Raw genomic sequence first — 25,982 nt, 5'->3', positions numbered from 1 at the left:
TATACTATAACTAGTGTGGATATGTTGGGTGAATATACTATAACTAGTGTGGGGGCTGTTGAGTGAATATACTATAACTAGTGTGGGGGCTGTTGGGTGAATATACTATAACTAGTGTGGGGGCTGTTGGGTGAATATACTATAACTAGTGTGGGAGCTGTTGAGTGAATATACTATAACTAGTGTGGATATGTTGGGTGAATATACTATAACTAGTGTGGGGGCTGTTGAGTGAATATACTATAACTAGTGTGGGGGCTGTTGGGTGAATATACTATAACTAGTGTGGGGGCTGTTGGGTGAATATACTATAACTAGTGTGGGGGCTGTTGGGTGAATATACTATAACTAGTGTGGGGGCTGTTGGGTGAATATACTATAACTAGTGTGGGGGCTGTTGGGTGAATATACTATAACTAGTGTGGGGGCTGTTGGGTGAATATACTATAACTAGTGTGGGGGCTGTTGGGTGAATATACTATAACTAGTGTGGGGGCTGTTTAGTGAATCTACTATAACTAGTGTGGGGGCTGTTGGGTGAATATACTATAACTAGTGTAGAACTGTTGGGTGAATATACTATAACTAGTGTAGAACTGTTGTGTGAATATACTATAACTAGTGTAGAACTGTTGGGTGAATATACTATAACTAGTGTGGATATGTTGGGTGAATATACTATAACTAGTGTGGGGGCTGTTGGGTGAATATACTATAACTACTGTGGATCTGTTGGGTGAATATACTATAACTAGTGTGGGGGCTGTTGGGTGAATATACTATAACTAGTGTGGGAGCTGTTGAGTGAATATACTATAACTAGTGTGGGGGCTGTTGAGTGAATATACTATAACTAGTGTGGGAGCTGTTGAGTGAATATACTATAACTAGTGTGGGGGCTGTTGGGTGAATATACTATAACTAGTGTAGAACTGTTGGGTGAATATACTATAACTAGTGTGGGGGCTGTTGGGTGAATATACTATAACTAGTGTAGAACTGTTGGGTGAATATACTATAACTAGTGTAGAACTGTTGTGTGAATATACTATAACTAGTGTGGGAGCTGTTGGGTGAATATACTATAACTAGTGTAGAACTGTTGGGTGAATATACTATAACTAGTGTGGGAGCTGTTGGGTGAATATACTATAACTAGTGTGGGAGCTGTTGGGTGAATATACTATAACTAGTGTGGGGGCTGTTGGGTGAATATACTATAACTAGTGTAGAACTGTTGGGTGAATATACTATAACTAGTGTGGGAGCTGTTGGGTGAATATACTATAACTAGTGTAGAACTGTTGGGTGAATATACTATAACTAGTGTGGGAGCTGTTGGGTGAATATACTATAACTAGTGTAGAACTGTTGGGTGAATATACTATAACTAGTGTGGGAGCTGTTGGGTGAATATACTATAACTAGTGTAGAACTGTTGGGTGAATATACTATAACTAGTGTGGGGGCTGTTGGGTGAATATACTATAACTAGTGTAGAACTGTTGGGTGAATATACTATAACTAGTGTAGAACTGTTGGGTGAATATACTATAACTAGTGTGGGGGCTGTTGGGTGAATATACTATAACTAGTGTAGAACTGTTGGGTGAATATACTATAACTAGCGTAGAACTGTTGGGTGAATATACTATAACTAGTGTGGATATGTTGGGTGAATATACTATAACTAGTGTGGATATGTTGGGTGAATATACTATAACTAGTGTGGATATGTTGGGTGAATATACTATAACTAGTGTGGGGGCTGTTGGGTGAATATACTATAACTAGTGTGGGAGCTGTTGGGTGAATATACTATAACTAGTGTAGAACTGTTGGGTGAATATACTATAACTAGTGTGGGGGCTGTTGGGTGAATATACTATAACTAGTGTAGAACTGTTGGGTGAATATACTATAACTAGTGTAGAACTGTTGGGTGAATATACTATAACTAGTGTAGAACTGTTGGGTGAATATACTATAACTAGTGTAGAACTGTTGGGTGAATATACTATAACTAGTGTAGAACTGTTGGGTGAATATACTATAACTAGCGTAGAACTGTTGGGTGAATATACTATAACTAGTGTAGAACTGTTGGGTGAATATACTATAACTAGTGTAGAACTGTTGGGTGAATATACTATAACTAGTGTAGAACTGTTGGGTGAATATACTATAACTAGTGTAGAACTGTTGGGTGAATATACTATAACTAGTGTAGAACTGTTGGGTGAATATACTATAACTAGTGTAGAACTGTTGGGTGAATATACTATAACTAGTGTAGAACTGTTGGGTGAATATACTATAACTAGTGTAGAACTGTTGGGTGAATATACTATAACTAGTGTGGGAGCTGTTGGGTGAATATACTATAACTAGTGTAGAACTGTTGGGTGAATATACTATAACTAGTGTGGGGGCTGTTGGGTGAATATACTATAACTAGTGTAGAACTGTTGGGTGAATATACTATAACTAGTGTGGGGGCTGTTGGGTGAATATACTATAACTAGTGTAGAACTGTTGGGTGAATATACTATAACTAGTGTGGGGGCTGTTGGGTGAATATACTATAACTAGTGTAGAACTGTTGGGTGAATATACTATAACTAGTGTAGAACTGTTGGGTGAATATACTATAACTAGTGTGGGGGCTGTTGGGTGAATATACTATAACTAGTGTGGGGGCTGTTGGGTGAATATACTATAACTAGTGTGGGGGCTGTTGGGTGAATATACTATAACTAGTGTGGGGGCTGTTGGGTGAATATACTATAACTAGTGTGGGGGCTGTTGGGTGAATATACTATAACTAGTGTGGGAGCTGTTGGGTGAATATACTATAACTAGTGTAGAACTGTTGGGTGAATATACTATAACTAGTGTGGGAGCTGTTGGGTGAATATACTATAACTAGTGTAGAACTGTTGGGTGAATATACTATAACTAGTGTGGATATGTTGGGTGAATATACTATAACTAGTGTAGAACTGTTGGGTGAATATACTATAACTAGTGTAGAACTGTTGGGTGAATATACTATAACTAGTGTAGAACTGTTGGGTGAATATACTATAACTAGTGTAGAACTGTTGGGTGAATATACTATAACTAGTGTGGATATGTTGGGTGAATATACTATAACTAGTGTGGATATGTTGGGTGAATATACTACATGCATTCATTCAGCTTGTGTCAGCAGCACTGTTCCCTCTATGTGGCTGGAAAAGCCCAAAATAACCTCCCCTTGTAGAAGTTAGAGTGGTTGCATCCCAAACAGCACCCTTTTGCATGTCGCACTACTTTTGACCAGGGCCCATAGGGCTATGGCCAAAAGTAGTGCACTATATAGGGAATAGGGTTCCATTTCGGATGCACACAGTGACTAAGCACAGAAAATGATGGAAAACAGGCTACTTTAACTGTATTTGGCCTACAATGAAATGCCACAAATATGGGGTTTAGCTTGTGAGCTTTAAAGACATGGTCTGGAGAATTAAAAGACGTGTTCCAAAAACACTTAACAACATAACTGTAATGGATACAAGGCTTGGCAGCAGTGCAGTCAATTTGAGAACAGAGCATTGCAACACAGCGCTGGCTACAGTACGAACTCAAGGTTAAAGCAGGGGCGCCTAAAGTGCACTGCTTACATTTTTTCATACAGGCGTACACAGAGCCAATGGCTCTAGTCAACAGCAAGTCAGAGACAGGCAGTGTGCACTGCAGTGCTGACTGAAACTGCTCAAACTGCTCTTTGTAATCAGTGAATCTCCCGGTCTGAGCTGGGGTCTGGCCCGTGGCTTCAGCCGGGGTAAACACACACACACGCATGGCTGGGCTGTCAGATGCCCGGCCAGTATCAAATCAACACACATGCCAAGCTGTGCAGCTCTCTCCAGAGGGGCCAGGGTGTGTGTGCATGTGTGCACTATGGGGCATCACTACTACATTCCTGTTGGTCATCTGGGAGCCCTGGGCCCTGCTGGCAAGTGTGTTCAGTTTGTCCATGTTATTAACAGACAGATTAGATGTATGTCTACAACCAGTGAACAGGAGGACAGAACACACCCCTGTGGTGAGGCGCCGCACCACGGGGAGAGACCAGTATGGTAACACACGCATTCAGCTGCACACACAGAGGATGGTGGTTAGCGCTGGGGTTTTTGCTAGCCAGAAGATGTTTAAACTGCCACCTTGGTCTGACCATTAGCTGGCCTAAAATAGAAGTGTCTCTCCAGATGGGTCCACCTGCACTGCATGCACTCAGTCACACATGGACTAATACACACACACACACACACACACACACACACACACACAGTGAAAATAAACAGTCGACCGCTGTGTCCAGCCGCTATTATACAGTGCAATAGTGATGCCAAATACCCCAGCCAGTTTAATCACATCAAATCAAATTCTATTTGTCATATGCGCCGAACACAACAGGTGTAGACCTTACCGTGAAATGCTTACTTACAAGACCTTAACCAACAATGCAGTTCAAGAAAGAGTTAAGAAAATACTTACTAAATAAACTAAATTAAAACAAAATGTAAACAAATAAAAAGTAACAATAATGAGGCTACAGTTGAAGTCAGAAGTTTACATACACTTAGGTTGGAGTCAATAAAACTCATTTTTCAACCACTCCACAAATTTCCAAACGCCTGAAGGTACCACGTTCATCTGTACAAACAATAGTATGCAAGTATAAACACCATGGGACCACGCAGCCGTCATACCACTCAGGAAGGAGACGCGTTCTGTCTCCTAGAGATTAACGTACCTTGGTGCGAAAAGTGCTAATCAATCCCAGAACAACAGCAAAGGACCTTGTGAAGATGCTGGAGGAAACAGGTACAAAAGTATCTATATCCACAGTCAAACGAGTCCTATATCGACATAATCTGAAAGGCTGCTCAGCAAGGATGAAGCCACTGCTCCAAAACCGCCATTAAAAAGCCAGACTACGGTATGCAACTGCACATGGGGACAAAGATCGTACTTTTTGGAGAAATGTCCTCTGGTCTGATGAAACAAAAATATAACTGTTTGGCCATAATGACCATCGTTATGTTTGGAAGAAAAACAGGGTTGCTTGCAAGCTGAAGAACACCATCCCAACCGTGAAGCACAGGGGTGGCAGCATCATGCTGTGGGTGTGCTTCACAAAATAGATGGCATCATGAGGAAGGAAAATTATGTGGATATATTGAAGTTAAAGCTTGGTCGCAAATGGGTCTTCCAAATGGACAATGACCCCAAGCATACTTCCAAAGTTGTGGCAAAATGGCTTAAGGACAACAAAGTCAAGGTATTGGAGTGGCCATCACAAAGCCCTGACCTCAATCCTATAGAAAATGTGTGGGCAGAACTGAAAAAGCGTGTGCGAGCAAGGAGGCCTACAAACCTGACTCAGTTACACCAGCTCTGTCAGGAGGAATGGGCCAAAATTCAACCAACTTATTGTGGGAAGCTTGTGGAAGGCTACCCTAAACGTTTGACCCAAGTTAAACAATTTAAAGGCAATGCTACCAAATACTAATTGAGTGTATGTAAACTTCTGACCCACTGGGAATGTGATGAAAGAAATAAAAGCAGAAATAAACCATTCTCTCTACTATTATTCTGACATTTCACATCCTAACTGACCTAAGACAGGGAATTTTTACTAGGATTAAATGTCAGGAATTGTGAAAAACTAAGTTTAAATGTATTTGGCTAAGGTGTATGTAAACTTCCAACTTCAACTGTATATACAGGGGGTACCAGTACAGAGTCAATGTGCGGGGGTACAGGTTTAGTACATGTAGGTAGGGGTAATGTGACTATGCATAAATAATAAACAGCGAGTAGCAGCAGTGTAAAAACAAAGAGGGGGGGGTCAATGCAAATAGTCCGGGTGGCCATTTGATTAATTGTTCAGCAGTCTTATGGCTTGGGGGTAGAAGCTGTTAAGGAGCCTTTTGGTCCTAGACTTGGCGCTCTGGTACCGCTTGCCGTGCGGTAGCAGAGAGAACAGTCTATGACTTGGGTGACTGGAGTCTTTGACAATTTTTTGGGCCTTCCTCTGACACCGCCTAGTATATAGGTCCTGGATGGCAGGAAGCTTGGCCCCAGTGATGTACTGGGCCGTACACACTACCCTCTGTAGCGCCTTATGGTCTGATGCCGAGCAGCTGCCATACCAGGCGGTGATGCAACCAGTCAGGATGCTCTCGATGGTGCAGCTGTATAACTTTTTGAGGAGCTGGGGACCCATGCCAAATATTTTCAGTCTCCTGAGGGGGAAAAGGTGTAGTTGTGCCCTCTTCACGACTGTCTTGGTGTGTTTGGACCATGATAGTTTGTTGGTGATGTGGACATCAAGGAATTGAAACTCTCGACCCGCTCCACTACAGCCCCGTCAATGTTAATGGGGCCTGCCTTTTCCTGTAGTCCACGATCAGCTCCTTTGTCTTACTCACATTGAGGGAGTGGTTGTTCTCCTGGTACCACACTGCCAGGTCTCTGACCTCCACCCTATAGGCTGTCTCATCGTTGTCGGTGATCAGGCCTACCACCGTTGTGTCGTCAGCAAACTTAATGATGGTGTTGGAGTCGTGTTTGGCCACGCAGTCGTGGGTGAACATGGAGTACAGGAGGGGACTAAGCACGCACCCCAGAGGGGCCCCAGTGTTGAGGATCAGCGTGGCAGATGTGTTGTTGCCTACCCTTACCACCTGGGGGCGGCCTGTGAGGAAGTCCAGGATCCAGTTGCAGAGGTAGGTGTTTAGTCCCAGGGTCCTTAGCTTAGTGATGAGCTTTGTGGGCACTATGGTGTTGAATGCTGAGCTGTAGTCAATGAACAGCATTCTGACATGTGTTCCTTTTATCCAGGTGGGAAAGGGCAGTGTGGAGTGCGATTGAGTTTGCGTCATCTGTGGATCTGTTGGGGTGGTATGCAAATTGGAGTGGGTCTAGGGTTTCTGGGATGATGGTGTTGATGTGAGCCATGACCAGCCTTTCAAAGCACTTCATGGCTACCGACGTGAGTGCTACGGGCGGTAGTCATTTAGGCAGGTTACCTTCGCTTCCTTAGGCACAGGGACTATGGTGGTCTGCTTGAAACATGTAGATATTACAGATTCAGTCATGGAGAGGTTGAAAATGTCAGTGGAGACACCTGCCAGTTGGTCCGCACATGCTTTGAGTACACATGCTGGTAATCTGTCTGGCCCCGCGGCTTTGTGAATGTTGACCTGTTTAAAGGTCTTGCTCACATCGGCTAACGAGAGCGTGATCACACAGTCATCCGGAACAGCTGGTGCTCTCATGCATGTTCAGTGTTGCTTGCCTCGAAGCGAGCATAAAAGGCATTTAGCTCGTCTGGTAGGCTCGCGTCACTGGGCAGCTCGCGGCTGGGTTTCCCTTTGTAGTCCGTAATAGTTTTCAAGCCCTGACACATCCAACGAGCGCCAGAGCCGGTGTAGTAGAATTCAATCTTTATCCTGTATTGATGCTTTGCCTGTTTGATGGTTCGTCTGAGGGCATAACGGGATTTCTTATAAGCGTCCGGATTAGTGTCCCGCTCCTTGAAAGCGGCAGCTCTAGCCTTTAGCTCGATGCAAACGTTGCCTAGTTGGGATATGTACGTACGGTCACTGTGGGGACGACGTCGTCAATGCACTTTTTGATGAAGCCGGTGACTGAGGTGGTATACTCCTCAATGCCATTGGATGAATCCCGGAAAATATTCCAGTCTGTGCTAGCAAAAGTCCTGTATTGTAGCATCCGCGTCATCTGACCACTTCCGTATTGAGCGAGTCACTGGTACTTCCTGCTTTAGTTTTTGCTTGTAAGCAGGAATCAGGAGGATAGAATTATGGTAGATTTGCCAAATGGAGGGCGAGGGAGAGCTTTGTATGAGTCTCTGTGTGTGGAGTAAAGGTGGTCTAGAGGTTTTTTTCCTCTGGTTGCACATGTGACATACTGGTAGAAATGAGGTAAAACGGATGTAAGTTTGCCCGCATTAAAATCCCCGGCCACTAGGAGTGCCGCATCTGGGTGAGCCTTTTCTTGTTTGCTTAGGGCCTTATATAGCTCGGTGAGTGTGGTCTTAGTGCCAGCATCGGTTTGTGGTGGTAAATAGACGGCTATGAATAATATAGATGAGAACTCTCTTGGTAGATAGTGTGGTCTACTGCTAATAATGAGACAATTTAAAATTAGACATCGTGCACCAGCTGTTATTGACAAATAGACACACACCCCCGCCCCTCGTCTTACCAGACGTAGCTTCTCTGTCCTGCCGATGCACTGAAAACCCAGCCAGCTCTTTATTATCCATGTTGTCGTTCAGCCACGACTCGTGAAACATAATATATTACAGTTTTTAATGTCCCGTTGGTAGGATAGTCTTAATCGTAGATCATCCATTTTATTTTCCAATGATTGCACGTTGGCCAATAGAACGGATGGTAGTGGAGGTTTACTCACTCGCCTACGAATTCTCAGAAGGCAGCCCGACCTCCGCCCCCTTTCTCTCAGTCTTTTCTTCACACAAATGACCGGGATTTGGGCCTGGTCTCGAGAAAGCAGTATATCCTTCGCGTCAAACTCGTTAAAGAAAAAAATCTTCATCCTGTTTGAGGTGAGTAATCGCTGTTCTGGTGTCCAGAAGCTCTTTTCGGTCATAAGAGATGGTAGCAGCAACATTATGTACAAAATAAGTTAAAAAAATAAGTTACAAACAACGCAAAAAAACAAAAACAGCACAGTTGGTTAGGAGCCTGTAAAACAGCAGCCATCCCCTCCGGCGCCCCAGAATAAAGTAGGCTTACAGATGGCATACTGGTCACATTCACCATGTATATCATTGGTGCATAATAACTAATGATCATGCAAGAGGCAGCCAGTCCAGCAAAAATTATATTTAGTCATTAAATGAATAGCTATAAGGGCCCAGTTTGTGCTTCTCCTAAACACGGACTTCACACACAAAAAAACATAAACCTCCCTCAGCCGCACTACATCAAAGTACAGTAATGTTATTATCAACAGAGTGAACCCAGCCAACCACACCCACCCAACGCTGCACCAGGTACATCACATTTCAACAGTGAAATGCATACAGTATCAGTAATGGACTGTCACCTATCTAATACAGAGTAAAGAGAGCAACAATGTCCTTACATGAAGTCAACACACGGCCATGACGACAACAACCTATTTAATTGATCCCATCTAACAATTATACAGTTCAATAAAATTTGCTCATGCAAACGAACTGGAAGCCTAAGACCAACACACAAGCAACTGTGTCACCTGAGAACCTTTCGCTTTCTTTCTCTCTTGCTTTCTTTCTTTCTTTTTCTCTATACCACAATTAATACCCTGTCCAATCCCTACCTCCCATCAGAAAGGGCCAGCAGGCGCATGTCACCCTGGAGTGCCGTGGAGAGAGACATCCGTACCCATCTGCGTACATTGGGCAAGTAGAAGAGATTCCTCTGCACACACACACACACACACTCCCAGATCACAGCAACTCTCTCCAGAGGCAAAATAGCCACTCTGAGGCTCCTGTAATGCTCATGGGCTTTTCCATCTGCAGCTGAAAACCACACACACACACGTACCGGCCTCTCCCTGCTGACGTTGCATCACATCCTGGTTATAACAATGCTCCCTGCTGCACAGAGTACCCGGAATGAGTCATCCTGAGATTACCGGGAGCGACTCGCCTCATTCCCATGTAATTCCCATATAATTTCCATGTTATCCCAATCCCATTCCCACCTCATTCAGTCCCACCTCCAGGTAGGGGGAGGGGCTGGATCAAGAGACTTCCTCTTATCAGAGGCATCATATGACTGAATAAGTGGTGAGCATTCTGATTGGCTCTGTGGTGTTGAAGAGGGGTCTGTGAGCCTGCTGATTGGTTGGCTGTAGTTGTAAACAAGTTCAGCATGGCTGAGTGGGAGCTATGCCAGACAGTGAGAGGGTGGTAGACAACTATAGGGTGGGGCCTTCCTTCCTTCCTCCACACTGTGACTGCAGGGAGTTCAGATTTAGCCTATCTACTGTTAACTCTTAAACCCTTCAATCGTCATTAAACCTTCAATTCTGAGGGTTATGAATATGATGATATGATACTCGTCATTAAACCACTGGGAAAGTTTCGTCAACAATAACTTTGGCAAAAAATATTTGTCCCTTACCTATTTTCAATGACGAAAATTAATGATGACAATGAGACGAGATGCCATGAAAAGAAAACCGATTACTGTAACAAATGAGTTTTAATTTTAGTTGACGTAACGAGAATTCTATGTGAAACTAATGGACATTCAATTTGACATGAAGGTCCTTTTCATCTGTTTTGTCCAATCAAAAGCCTGCATGGCTTTGCAGAATATTTTATGCAATCCTCTAAATTGGACGAATTAACTTCTTTCAGTTGTGCGGTCTGATTGAGTTGATCTGCCCGGCTCCGGGGAGGTCACTTCAGTCACTAGTCAATCTTTTGAACTGATGGGGAGACATCACACTTTAATTGTAACTAACCTCAACTAGAAACAATCATGTTTACCCTCTCTTACTTTCATGTAGGCTATTTTTGCTTTGATTACATCAGAAGCTCTATTTTCCCTCGTGTGCTGTTACTCATTTGTGTTGCCGCTCTCACGGTCCGCAAATGCGAGTGCATTTTTTTTTGTTGTTGATTGAAATATTAATGCCATTTACTGAATATTAGGAGCACATTAATATTTCTGGCATTGTTGGAAAACTCAGATTATTCCCTTAAGGGAATCACTGTTATTTACCCCCATCCTGAGGTTATAATGAGAAGAAAAGAGACAAGGTCTCCTTTGCAAGCCTCTAGTTCTTTTGACAAAATGTTGTTCAATCCACATTACATGAACATTTAGCGACATAGTCGATTAATAACTAATTTCAAGAGGATTAAAATCTCCTCTGTAATCTCTCTCTGGGGCAGACACTCCAGTCTGGCTGCAATACAGCCCAAACTCCAGCTCTTGTTCTGACAAGACTATAAATTAATGGTGATGATGCCAACTGCAGTCAATTTGATGGTTTTCATAAATACACCCTGAGATCCTTAAATGAGCAAACCCACTAACTGTTTATGATTAATACTTTTTTTTATCTTTAGTGACTGGGTATGAGAAAGGTTTTTGGTTGCTTTTCAAAATTATTTAAAATTCTTTCCCTTAAAAAATGATTTTCCATAACGTGGTTTTGATGTGGTATTATTTTCATTAAGTGTAACTCCCATGGCGATCACTTCACTAAATAAACTGGCATTTCACTTTAAATAAAATCACACTCAACCCCACTATTTTGTGAAATATCATCTAAAAGGCACTTCCCAGAGAGAGAGAGCGAGAGAGACAGAGAGAGACACAGAGACAGACGAGAGAGAGAGAAAAAAAGAGAGAGAGAGAGAGAGACAGAAAGAGAGAGAGCAATATATCGATACAGACAGAGAGCGACAGAGAGAGAGAGCGACAGAGAGAGAGACAAAGAAACACAGTGAGAGAGAGACATATGTTTCCCATGCCAACAAAGCCCTTTCAACTGAACTGAATTGAGAGAGAGAGAGAAAGCGAGAGAGATGGAGACATAGGTGCACAAGACACAAAGTGTCAACAATTATCCAGTGAGACAAAAGCTCCTATTTTGAGCTACGGACACACACAGTATGAACGATTAAAAGCAGGAAACGAGACAATGAGCTCCGCATGAAATCTCTAATCATATCAACGGTAGAGGCCAGAAATAAGCCCAAATATTATGAAATATTATGAAAGCCAAAGATAAGTCTGTGTGGAGATATAAATATGTGAGGAAGGGGGCAGTTTTGCTAAGGGGAATCCAGTCTGCGTCCCAAATGGCACCCTATTCCCTCAATGTAATAGGGAATATTACAGTGCATTCGGAAAGTATTCAGACCCCTTGACTTTTTCCACATTTTGTTACGTTACAGCCTTATTCTAAAATGGATTAAAGAAAAACATTTCCTCATCAATTTACACACAATACCCCATATTGACAAAGCGAAAACAGGTTTTTAGAAATGTTAGCAAATTTATTACAAATAAAAACAGAAATAACTTATTTACATTAAGTATTCAGACACTTTGCTTTTAGACTTTTAGCTCAGGTGCATCCTGTTTTCATTGATCATCCTTGAGATGTTTATATAACTTGATTGGAGTCCACCTGTGGTAAATTCAATTGATTGGACATGATTTGGAAAGACACACACCTGTCTATATAAGGTCCCACAGTTGACAGTGCATGTCAGAGCAAAATCCAAGCAATGAGGTCGAAGGAATTGTCTGTAGAGCTCCGAGACAGAATTGTGTCGAGGCACAGATCTGGGGAAGGGTACCAAAACATGTCTGCAGCATTGAAGGTCCCCAAGAACACAGTGGCTTCCATCATTCTTAAATGGAAGAGGTTTGGAACCACCAAGAGCTGGCCGCCCGGCCAAACAGCAATCGGGGGAGAAGGGCCTTGGTCAGGGAGGTAACCAGGAACCCGATGGTCACTCTGACAGAGCTCCAGAGTTCCTCTGTGGAGATGGGAGAACCTTTCAGAAACACAACCATCTCTGCAGCACTCCACCAATCAGGCCTTTATGGTAGAGTGGGCAAGACGGAAGCCACTCAGTAAAAGGCACATGACAGCCTGCTTGGAGTTTACCAAAAGGCACATAAAGGACTCTCAGACCATGAGAAACAAGATTCTTTGGTCTGATGAAACCAAGATTTAACTATTTGGCCTGAATGCCAAGCGCAACATCTGGAGGAAACCTGGCATCATCCCTATGGTGAAGCTTGGTGGTGGCAGCATCATGCTGTGGGGATGTTTTTCAGCGGCAGGTACTAGGAGACTAGTTAGGATTGAGGGAAAGATGAATGGAGCAATATACAGAGAGATCCTTGATGAAAACCTGCTCCAGAGTGCTCAGGACCTCAGACTGGGGTGAAGGTTCACCTTCCAATAGGACAACGACCCTAAGTACACAGCCAAGACAATGCAGGAGTGGCTTTGGGACAAGTCTCTGAATGTCCTTGAGTGGCCCAGCCAGAGCCCGGACTTGAACCCGATCGATCATCTCTGGAGACCTGAAAATAGCTGTGCAGCGACGTTCCACATCCAACCTGACCGAGCTTGAAAGGATCTGCAGAGAAGAATGGGAGAAAATCCCCAAATATAGGTGTGCCAAGCTTGTAGCGTCATACCCAAGAAGACTTGAGGCTGTAATCGCTGCCAAAGGTGCTTCAACAAAGTACTGAGTAAAGGGTCTGAATACTTATGTAAATGTGATATTTCAGTTTTTACTTTGTCATTATGGGGTATTGTGTGTAGATTGATGAGGGGAAAAAACGATTTAATCCATTTTAGAATAAGGCTGTAATGTAACAAAATGTGGAAAAAGTCAAGGGGTCTGAATAGTTTTTGACCAGAGCCCTATGGTTCTGTAGAGCACTATATAGAGAATAGAGTACCATTTTGGACTTTTTGAAAGGAGCTTTCATCTCATCTTCCACACACAAGATGGAAACTGGGGTGTTTGATCAGCTCATTTTGTCTATGGAAGTTTCTTCAGAACAGATCCATAATAGTGGAGCCGCTGCTACAGTTTCCCGTTACCTACACTGTTTCCAGTTACAGGCCTGGGCAACTAGGCAGCTATTATTGGAAACAGCGCAGGTTTCAGATGTCATCTTCTGCAGGCCACTGGCTCCAATTAGACTGTCATCAAACAGGTTGGACAATAGAAGAGTACAGACAGAAAAACACTAGGAGAAACTCAAGTGTAGGCTCTCGTCTAGGCTAGGCTGCAGGTTAAGAAGTCCACTGATACTTCGGAACCAGAGCCCGTATTCAAAAAGCGTTTCAGAGTAGGAGTGCTGATCTAGGTTCAAGCATTCCCTGTCCATCTATGTTATTTAGCAGCGGAGAATAGTCATTCCTAAACTTGTGAAATGGTCCGAAGCGGGAAATCAGAAACACAACAGAGATTGCAACATTATCACACACTGCAGTCGGCTGGAGTCTTAACAGGAATGCAAATAGCACTCAGAGACACAGATTCACTGCATCAGAACTCAGCCAGTGAGGGGGTACACTCAGCCACAGTGAGGGCATACTGGGGGTACAGGGAGGGCACAGACGAGGATAGCTCACTGTATGGGGCCTGTGGAGAGATAGAGAGGGAAAGAGACAAAGAGATAGGGTGTGTCTGTCCCTGGGTTCACTCTGTGAGCACAGCGGGAAGGAGGGAGAGGGCTGAGGGGGTGAGTGGGAGGTGGGGTTTAGGGTTTATATAAACTGCTGGTGTCGTGAGTGAGGACAATGTCCTGGCAACAGTTCAAACATCCCCTGGTGTGTCCTGTCCCCCCGTCCTCAGGCCACATACCTGTACAGTAGGGGAGTTATAGCGCGTTCTCACCCCTTTCACCAATGGTCACCCAAGCTGACCTGTTATGTAGGAGAGTTGTGTTGTGTTCCAAGCCGACCTATGATCCACCCTAGATGATCTGACATGTACAGTGCCTTCAGACAGTATTCATACCCCTTGACCTATTCCAAATTTTGTTCTGTTACAGCCTGAATTTTAAAAAAATAATCTCACCCATCTACACACAATACCCCATAATGACAAAGTGAAAACATGTTTTTAGAAATGTTTCCTAATTTATTGAAAATGAAATACAGAATTCTAATTTACATTAGTATTCACACTCCTGAGTCAATACTTCGTAAAAGCACCTTTGGCAGCGATTATAGCTGTGATTCTTTTTGGCTAAGTTTCTAAGTGCTTTGCACACCTAGATTGTACAATATTTACTTCAAGTTAGACAGCCATTTTCAAGTCTAGCCATAGATTTTCAAGCCGATTTAAGTCAAAACTGTAACTAGGCCACTCAGGAACATTCTATGTCGTCTTGGTAAGCAACTCCAGTGTAGATTTGGCCTTGTGTTTTAGGTTATTGTCCTGCTGAAAGGTGAATTAGTCTCCCAGTGTCTGTTGGAAAGCAGACTGAACCAGGTTTTATAGGATTTTGCCTGTGTTTATAACGGTATTCCTTTTCTTTTTAATCCTAAAAAACACCCTAGTCCTTGCCGATGACAAGCATACCCATAACATGATGCAGCCCACCACCATGCTTGAAAATATGAAGATTGGTACTCAGTGATGTGTTGTGTTGGATTTGACCCAAACATAACACTTCGTGTTCAGGACAAAAAGTTAATTTCTTTACCACATTTTTTGCAGTATTACTTTAGTGCCTTGTTGCAAACAGGATGCATGCTTTGAAATATTATTATTATGTACAGCCTTCCTTCTTTCCACTCTGTCAATTAGGTTAGTATTGTGGAGTAACTACAATGTTGTTGATCCATCCTCAGTTTTCTCCTTAAAACCAACATTGGTCTCATGGTGAAATCCCTGAGCAGTTTCCTTCTTCTCTGGCAACTGAGTTAGGAAGGACACCTGTATCTTTGTTGTGACTGGGTGCATTGATACACCATCCAAAGCCTAATTAATAACTTCACCATGCTCATAGAGAAATTCAGCGTCTGCTTTTTTAATTTTTACACATCTACCAATCGGTGCCGTTCTTTGCGAGGCATTGAAACACCTCCCTGTTCTTTGTGGTTGAATCTGTGCTTGAAATTCTCTCCTCGATTAAGAGACCTTACAGATAATTGTATGTGTGGGGTACAGAGATGGGGCAGTTATTTCAAAACCATGTTAACCACTATTATTGAACACGGAATGAGTCCATGCAACTTATTATGCGATTTGCTAAGCACATCTGTACTCCTGAACTTATTTAGGCTTGCCATAACAAAAGGGTTAAATACTTATTGGGTTAAATACTTATTGACTGAATACATTTCAGCTTAAATTTGATAAATGTTTCTAAAACGTTATAAAATATTCCACTTTGACATTATGGGGTATTGTGTGTAGATCAATGACACAAAATCTCAATGTAATCCATTTTAAATTCAGGCTGTAACAACATTTTGAAAAAGTAAAGGGGTGCGAATACTGGCACTGTATTAACAATAGGCATAATCCCTCATTGATTAATAGTACCTCTTTCTATTTTATGTAGATTAGTATATGCATCTGTCCCCCTGCATTACTTATTTCCTTGTTGCATAGGCTAGTATAGCCCTCTTTCCATCTGAGTATTCATGGTAAAGTAGTGTACTGAGCTAGCTGGTGCACAGTTCTGCAGAGGCCAGTTAGACGCCTTCTCTCTTTTCATTGACAGACAACTGATGAAGATGGCTTCTTTGTTCTGTGGGCAAGGAGTTGAGGGTTGAACAGTTCACCCTGTACACCCTCACAGAAAGAGAGAGAGATGGATGAAAAGAGAAATGGAGTTGAGAGTTGGGTGAAAGCGAGAGAGCGGGATAGAGAGAGAAGTGGGACGAACAAGAGTGTGAAAGAGATGGGAGGAGGGGTGAGAGAGCCAGAGAGAGAGCAAGCAGTATAGGGAAGCCCCTGGATGGAGCCCCTCTAGCTGACCTACTGAGAGCAGGCAGCTCAGTACTGTACAGACAGTGCCAATGTTAGTCAGAGCAGTTTACATAACCACAGTCCTGTACGCCTGTCTATGTTCTGGGTATTCTGTGTACCTTCTGCGTGTAAAGGTGTGTCTGAGGGTATACATATTCTGATCTTTTTAGACTCAATTGGTCCTTTGACCAATCAGATCAGCTCTTTTGCCCATAATTGGGCAAAAGATCAGAATTGGTCTGCCTGTGTAAATGCAGACTTACTGTACTTGGTCTGCTTATGTGTATCTTGGCCCAATTGCAGGGACCTCACGATACGATATTACCGGGATACTTAGGTGCCGATAAGATATGTATTGCGATTCTCACTTTTCTATATGTATTGTGATTCCATACTGCGACTTTATTGCAATTTGATGTTCCAAACATATTGCTCACTATATGTCTGCTGCAGAGACACAAGAGAGCATGAGAAAATGAGTTGATCAGTCATGGAAATAAAAGGGCTGAAAACAAATTGGCTCCCTATTTAAAAAGATGGAGAACAAGCTCTAGGATGAAAAATACTGTAGTTTTGCAGCAGGTACAGCTGACTAGCGCTAGCGAATACTACCTAGCAAAAAAACGTACAAAAAAAAAACATTTTTTTAAATGGTCATGTAGGTTCTGTATTTCAGAGTGTGTAGTAAAGTAGAATGGGGATAAATACGCTGCCAAACACCCACAACCCCACACACCAGTGTTTGTCAGGCAGGAGGAATCCCTGTTAACCTAGATTAGAATGGGGGGGTTCTGATTCCTCAGTCCTCGACAACACCAGCACAATGGGAGACCTTTTAAGCAGATTTATCCAATCAGCAGGTAGAATCAGGCTCTCTGGCTGGACTTATCTTTTCAGGGAGCTGGGCTAGGGTTGATGTCTACTGGTGAGAGCTGGGGTTGATGTGTACTGGTGAGAGCTGGGGTTGATGTGTACTGGTGAGAGCTGGGGTTGATGTGTACTGGTGAGAGCTGGGGTTGATGTCTACTGGTGAGAGCTGGGGTTGATGTCTACTGGTGAGAGCTGGGGTTGATGTCTACTGGTGAGAGCTGGGGTTGATGTGTACTGGTGAGAGCTGGGGTTGATGTGTACTGGTGAGAGCTGGGGTTGATGTGTACTGGTGAGAGCTGGGGTTGATGTCTACTGGTGAGAGCTGGGGTTGATGTCTACTGGTGAGAGCTGGGGTTGATGTCTACTGGTGAGAGCTGGGGTTGATGTGTACTGGTGAGAGCTGGGGTTGATGTCTACTGGTGAGAGCTGGGGTTGATGTGTACTGGTGAGAGCTGGGGTTGATGTGTACTGGTGAGAGCTGGGGTTGATGTCTACTGGTGAGAGCTGGGGTTGATGTGTACTGGTGAGAGCTGGGGTTGATGTCTACTGGTGAGAGCTGGGGTTGATGTGTACTGGTGAGAGCTGGGGTTGATGTCTACTGGTGAGACTTGGCCGCCACTGGCCTCCATTTTAGACTTTCTAGAGATGTGGAGATACCCTGTAGCCCAGGATCTACTGCCAGACTCAACTTCACAGCCAACAGCATTAGCTACACAGAGCCTACACTGGAAAACATAATCTAGCAATGCTAAGAGCCCGGATGAATGCAGACACACACACACTCTCCCCCTCTCTCGTCAATGTGACTGGGGGCCATTACCAGGGAAGTTGATACGTTTCCACCTGGTAATAATGACATTGCTGAGAAAGAAGAGGGAAACCTACGGATCCCTTTATGTAAGTCTACAGTGGGGAAAAAAAGTATTTAGTCAGCCACCAATTGTGCAAGTTCTCCCACTTAAAAAGATGAGAGAGGCCTGTAATTTTCATCATAGGTACACGTCAACTATGACAGACAAAATGAGAAAAAAAAATCCAGAAAATCACATTGTAGGATTTTTAATGAATTTATTTGCAAATTATGGTGGAAAATAAGTATTTGGTCAATAACAAAAGTTTCTCAATACTTTGTTATATACCCTTTGTTGGCAATGACACAGGTCAAACGTTTTCTGTAAGTATTCCCAAGGTTTTCACACACTGTTGCTGGTATTTTGGCCCATTCCTCCATGCAGATCTCCTCTAGAGCAGTGATGTTTTGGGGCTGTCGCTGGGCAACACGGACTTTCAACTCCCTCCAAAGACTTTCTATGGGGTTGAGATCTGGAGACTGGCTAGGCCACTCCAGGACCTTGAAATGCTTCTTACGAAGCCACTCCTTCGTTGCCCGGGCGGTGTGTTTGGGATCCTTGTCATGCTGAAAGACCCAGCCACGTTTCATCTTCAATGCCCTTGCTGATGGAAGGAGGTTTTCACTCAAAATCTCACGATACATGGCCCCATTCATTCTTTCCTTTACACGGATCAGTCGTCCTGGTCCCTTTGCAGAAAAACAGCCCCAAAGCATGATGTTTCCACCCCCATGCTTCACAGTAGGTATGGTGTTCTTTGGATGCAACTCAGCATTCTTTGTCCTCCAAACACTATGAGTTGAGTTTTTACCAAAAAGTTATATTTTGGTTTCATCTGACCATATGACATTCTCCCAATCCTCTTCTGGATCATCCAAATGCACTCTAGCAAACTTCAGACGGGCCTGGACATGTACTGGCTTAAGCAGGGGGACACGTCTGGCGCTGCAGGATTTGAGTCCCTGGCGGCGTAGTGTGTTACTGATGGTAGGCTTTGTTACTTTGGTCCCAGCTCTCTGCAGGTCATTCACTAGGTCCCCCCGTGTGGTTCTGGGATTTTTGCTCACCGTTCTTGTGATCATTTTGACCCCACGGGGTGAGATCTTGCGTGGAGCCCCAGATCGAGGGAGATTATCAGTGGTCTTATATGTCTTTCATTTCCTAATAATTGCTCCCACAGTTGATTTCTTCAAACCAAGCTGCTTACCTATTGCAGTTTCAGTCTTCCCAGCCTGGTGCAGGTCTACAATTTTGTTTCTGGTGTCCTTTGACAGCTCTTTGGTCTTGGCCATAGTGGAGTTTGGAGTGTGACTGTTTGAGGTTGTGGACAGGTGTCTTTTATACTGATAACAAGTTCAAACAGGTGCCATTAATACAGGTAACGAGTGGAGGACAGATGAGCCTCTTAAAGAAGAAGTTACATGTCTGTGAGAGACAGAAATCTTGCTTGTTTGTAGGTGACCAAATACTTATTTTCCACCATAATTTGCAAATAAATTCATTAAAAATCCTACAAATTTTTTTTCTCCGTTTGTCTGTCATAGTTGACGTGTACCTATGATGAAAATTACAGGCCTTTCTCATCTTTTTAAGTGGGAGAACTTGCACAGTTGGTGGCTGACTAAATACTTTTTTCCCCCACTGTATATCCACCTTTCTGTAAGTCTATATCCACCAATGTCTCATTGGAGATAACTTTTCTGGACTAAAACCTAATTATGATAAATGTACAATATTACGTATTGGATCTTTAAAAAATACAACTTTTACATGACCCTATAGTTTACCAAGAAAATGGGCTGACGGTGAAGTAGACATACTTGGTATTCATATCACAAAATATATAAACGAGCTCTCCACAATGAATTTCAATAGAAAAATCCTGCAACCACGGAGAGGTAAATGCATGTCCATTTATGGAAAAATTGCCCTGATTAACTCCTTATTTAGATCTCAGTTTACTCACTTACTTATGGCGCTGCCTACTCCTGATGATTCATTTTTCAAATCATATGAGAAAAAAATATTTCGCTTTATCTGGGATGCTAAACCAGACAAGATAAAGCGTTCCTATATATATAATGAATATGAACTGGGTGTTACTAAGAAATCTTTATCCATTGTTTAAAAATTGCCTTTTTGCAGATTGCCATTTCTAATTTTCGATTAATTGAAAATTAAACTTGTTTTCAAGGTATCTCTCTTTTTCAAACAAGCATTGCAGAGCTGGCTACAATTTCATTCCCCCTGAAAAGATAGAATAAATATTACAACAAATATTATGGCTGAACTCAAATGTGCTGGTTGATAAAATACCTGTATTTATGGAAAATATGTTTGAAAAGGGTATTTTGTTTTTAAATTATATTGTAAATTGGAATGGCAGAGTTATGTCTTTCATGGAGTTATCAGAATTGTATGGGAAGGTCTGCTCAATCCAAGATTACAACCAATTGATTACAGCATTACCCCAAAAATGGAGGAGGCAGGTGGCAGTGGGAGGAGGTAGGGAACTGGTCTGTCTGCCCAATATAAAGGATCAAAACTGGCAGAGGAATAAATATAGCATCAATAGGAAAGTATACCAGTTTTATTTGAGGACCAGGATGTTGACAGCTGTGCCATACAGATCGCAAAAACAGAGATTTTTGATGTACCGATTCCATGGTATGAGTTGATATATAAAACGATTCAAGACTTTGTGCTTTTCAGCTAAAATTATTGTACAGAATTATTGCCACCAACAAAATGTTGAATATTTGGGGCATACAATCATCGTAGCGTTGCAGATTTTTTTGTGAGGATACAGAATCAATAGACCATTTGTTTTGGTATTGCCCTCAGGTAGCCTGTTTCTGGTCTCAGGTTCAGGAATGGCTGAAAATGCATAACATTAATCTAAAATTGACCCTATAAATAATATTGTTGGGAGATCTGGAGAGACCGGGTCAGTCAATTACTAATATACTACAAATTTTTGTAAAAGTATTTATCTTCAACTCGCAATCTATGGATTCTATTCGATTAGATAGATTCAAATTGTATGTTAAACATCACAGCATAGCTGAAAGATATATAGTGCGTAGAAATCTGAAGAGGGTGGCCAGCAGAGATAGGTGGGATGGGCTTAGGGAAGCTGAGGGTTGGGATGTGGAATTGGAGACAAGTGGGAGTGGAGTTGCTGGGCGGGGGATAGAATGACGGTCAAAGATAAAAGTCAAAAATAAAGTCAAAATAAATAAAAAAGTAAGTTTGAATGACACTGAGGGGCAGTGTTGTTACAGCTAATGCCTGTTTGCCTGCGAGGCTGATGCCGCACAGGTGTTTGTACACATGCATATACACACACACTCTCATTCAAATGCACACACGGGCACACAAACATACACACTTGTAAATAGTGCCATACATGCACTCCAACATATTCAGTTGGCCTTGCTGTTATGATTTTTGTTGTCCTTGATGTCTTTTGTTTTTGCATTGTTGTTTTCCTTTGTCTTTCTCTTTTGTTGGTGCATCTTGGATTGTTGAGGGCAGCTCTTGGGGAACTGTGGGGGGGATTTTGGAGGGCTGGTGGCCTGGCGGTTGGGAGCTTGGGCCGGTGGCTGATAGGTTGCTGGTTCGGGTCCCCGTTTTTGACCTTGTGGGAGATCTGTCGATGTGCCCTTGAGCAGGGCGTTTACCCTGGTTGCTTCTGTGGGTCACTCTGGATGGGAGTCTGTTAGATGAAATATTTGATGTAGATGTTGAGCGGCTTCACTGCAAGTAGATCGTATGTTTTAATATTCCAGAATGTTATATTTATTTATTTTTCTATATCCACCTTTCTGTAAGTCTATATCCACCTTTCTGTAAGTCTACAGTAAGGGAAAAAAGTATTTGATCCCCTGCTGATTTTGTACGTTTGCCCACTGACAAAGAAATGATCAGTCTATAATTTTTATGGTAGGTTTATTTGAACAGTGAGAGACAGAATAACTACAAAAGAATCCAGAAAAACGCATGTTAAAAATGTTATAAATTGATTTGCATTTTAATGAGGGAAATAAGTATTTGACCCCCTCTCAATCAGAAAGATTTCTGGCTCCCAGGTGTTTTTTATACAGGTAACGAGCTGAGATTAGGAGCACACTCTTAATGAGTGCTCCTAATCTCAGCTTGTTACCTGTATAAAAGACACCTGTCCACAGAAGCAATCAATCAGATTCCAAACTCTCCACCATGGCCAAGACCAAAGAGCTCTCCAAGGATGTCAGGGACAAGATTGTAGACCTACACAAGGCTGGAATGGGCTACAAGACCATCGCCAAGCAGCTTGGTGAGAAGGTGACAACAGTTGCTGCGATTATTCGCAAATGGAAGAAACACAAAATAACTGTCAATCTCCCTCGGCCTGGTGCTCCATGCAAGATCTCACCTTGTGGAGTTGCAATGATCATGAGAAAGGTGAGGAATCAGCCCAGAACTACACAGGAGGATCTTGTCAATGATCTCAAGGCAGCTGGGACCATAGTCACCAAGAAAACAATTGGTAACACACTACACCGTGAAGGACTGAGATCCTGCAGCGCCCGCAAGTTCCCCTTGCTCAAGAAAGCACATATACAGGGCCGTCTGAAGTTTGCCAATGAACATCTGAATGATTCAGAGGAGAACTGGGTGAAAGTGTTGTGGTCAGATGAGACCAAAATCGAGCTCTTTGGCATCAACTCAACTCGCCGTGTTTGGAGGAGGAGGAATGCTGCCTATGACCCCAAGAACACCATCCCCACCGTCAAACATGGAGATGGAAACATTATGCTTTGGGGGTGTTTTTCTGCTAAGGGGACAGGACAACTTCACCGCATCAAAGGGACGATGGACGGGGACATGTACCGTCAAATCTTGGGTGAGAACCTCCTTCCCTCAGCCAGGGCATTGAAAATGGGTCGTGGATGGGTATTCCAGCATGACAATGACCCAAAACACAAGGCAACAAAGGAGTGGCTCAAGAAGAAGCACATTAAGGTCCTGGAGTGGCCTAGCCAGTCTCCAGACCTTAATCCCATAGAAAATCTTTGGAGGGAGCTGAAGGTTCGAGTTGCCAAACGTCAGCCTCGAAACCTTAATGACTTGGAGAAGATCTGCAAAGAGGAGTGGGACAAAATCCCTCCTGAGATGTGTGCAAACCTGGTGGCCAACTACAAGAAACGTTTGACCTCTGTGATTACCAACGAGGGTTTTGCCACCAAGTACTAAGTCATGTTTTGCAGAGGGGTCAAATACTTATTTCCCTCATTAAAATGCAAATCAATTTATAACTTTTTGACATGCGTTTTTCTGGATTTCTTTGTTGTTATTCTGTCTCTCACTGTTCAAATAAACCTACCATTAAAATTATAGACTGATCATTTCTTTGTCAGTGGGCAAACTTACAAAATCAGCAGGGGATCAAATACTTTTTTCCCTCACTGTATATCCACCTTTCTGTAAGTCTATATCCACCTTTCTGTAAGTCTATATCCACCTTTCTGTAAGTCGATATCCACCTTTCTGTAAGTCGATATCCACCTTTCTGTAAGTGTATATCCTGAAACAAAACACTGGTGGAGTGGGAGAGATGGCTCAATAGCCACCGGCATCATTGCTACCCCCACCTCCTACACAAAGACAGACACCCTATCTCCAGCTCAGGGAGACACACCGTGAAAGTTAACTACCACGTAGCTACGTAGCCAGTGGGCCCTTCTCCTTCTAGCGCTGAAATCAAACCCACCCTTCACCTCCAAACCACATACTCTCCCTTTATTCTGCCTGACACCAACACTTGAATTCAACAAAACATATCTAATTAGATGTACTGTAGGCAACCCGGACAAACGGCTTGACAACTGAAACGATGGGAACCAGATTTGGTGTAGAGCCAAGGTGCTGGTTGGACAGCTATCCCGCTGAGGGTTTGTACTGGGTTAATCTGGATCCTACCTGCACGGGTCCAAGCACCTGATTATCTAATACAAACTGGGAGGACCACGCGAACATCGCTGCTTGAGACTGCGTCCGAAATGGCAACCTATTCCCTATATAGTACACTCCTTTTGACCAGGGCCAATAGGGTGTTGGTCAAAAGTAGTGCACTATATAGGAATAGGGTGCCATTTCAGACACACCTTCTGCCTCTGTTCCAATACATTGCATCATCCATAGTGGTATAATAAGAAGAGTAAGCTAGATCAGTGATTCACAGTAACCCAACAGTTAGCAGGAACAATGAGACAGATTGGTCATAGAAAGATGGGTCATAGATGTCAGCCATACGCCGTTACTGACAATGAGCCATGCTAAGACTGACACTACATCACTGTCACGTAGTCATATTCAAATTCAAACCCTTTCCACTGTTATTTTTCTTCTCCCTCCTCCTCTCCCTCTCCATTTCCCTCTCCTCTCTTCTTCTCCCTCCTCCTCTCCCTCTCCATTTCCCTCTCCTCTCTTCTTCTCCCTCCTCCTCTCCCTCTCCATTTCCCTCTCCTCTCTTCTTCTCCCTCCCCTCCCTCTCCCCGATAGTCAACTACTGACTGACACATGGCATGCTGAAGCATATGCTCAGTGACAATAGGCTGCTTTAAATTCACATGTTTTGTTTTCCATGCGGACAAAGAAAGCCACTCAAAGTGGGAGTCTGGCTAGAAATGGAATTGGAATTGACTGCTGCAGGGCCCAGCCTCCATTATCAGCAGCTGCTCAAGCAATCATGTCAGCTGTGGGTTCTATGGGCGACATGTGAAAGGGAGCTGAACCCTGTGGTCGTGAAACACACAAAATCTTCATACACACAAACAAATTCACACAGACACACAGTTACGCATATGTGCAAACACACACACACAAACTAAGATGAACGAACACAAACTAAGACGAATGCCCAAACGAAGACAAACACGTGCACGCACACACACACCCTCCCCATACACACACACACATCATCCATTCCACAGGGGAAACAAAGCTGGCAGCTCCCCTACTACAGTATCATGGTTACGTCCCTATCATCTGTCACAGACAGGTTTGTAAAGGTTACTACTCGTTATGTGGAGAAATGCCACTTCTCTGGCAAGCGTTGTGCCCTTTAAAAGAGCAGAGCTTGCTGCATTGCACAGAAAGATAAACGACAAGCGTTCAAGCAAAACAAGAGGGGGGAAAAACACATTGGAGGTGGTTAATGGCAGGCATCAAATCTATAAAAGACGTAATCGGTATGAAATCTATCACTCTGTAGTTTGGAGTGTTCATGAGTTCAACACAATAGGCAGGCTACACAACACAGTCAGTCAGGATTAAACTATAACAGAAAAACAACAACCGTGACCAGCTAAACACTCTACTGATCGAACACAGGTAGATGGTGAGGAAGAAGAAGAAGAAGGAAGAAGGAAGAAGAAGGAAGAGGAAGAAGGTGGGAGAAGAAGGTGGGAGGAGAAGAAGAAGAAGGTGGGAGAAGGAGAAGAAGGTGGGAGAAGAAGAAGTAGAAGATGGGAGGAGAAGAAGAAGAAGAAGATGGGAGAAGAAGGTGGGAGAAGAAGAAGAAGAAGAAGAAGAAGAAGATGGAAGAAGAAGAAGGTGGGAGAAGAAGAAGAGGGTGGGAGAAGAAGAAGTTGGGAGAAGAAGAAGTTGGGAGAAGAAGAAGAAGGTGGGAGAAGAAGAAGAAG

The 25,982-nt window shown here is 43.1% G+C and overlaps 1 protein-coding gene across 1 annotated transcript in view; it reads right to left on the bottom strand.

Moving 5' to 3' along the window:
• The window catches only part of LOC311133035 (focal adhesion kinase 1-like), a 123,803-nt gene that overhangs the window by 84,641 nt on the left and 13,180 nt on the right, over positions 1-25,982 (bottom strand). The gene's annotated exons all lie outside the window — the stretch shown is intronic.

This window comes from Coregonus lavaretus (genome assembly GCF_964263955.1).
Source record: "Coregonus lavaretus genome assembly, chromosome: 7".
NCBI lineage: Eukaryota > Metazoa > Chordata > Actinopteri > Salmoniformes > Salmonidae > Coregonus > Coregonus lavaretus.
Note: the sequence above shows the minus strand (reverse complement) of the source record. Positions and strands in the feature narration are given on the sequence as shown.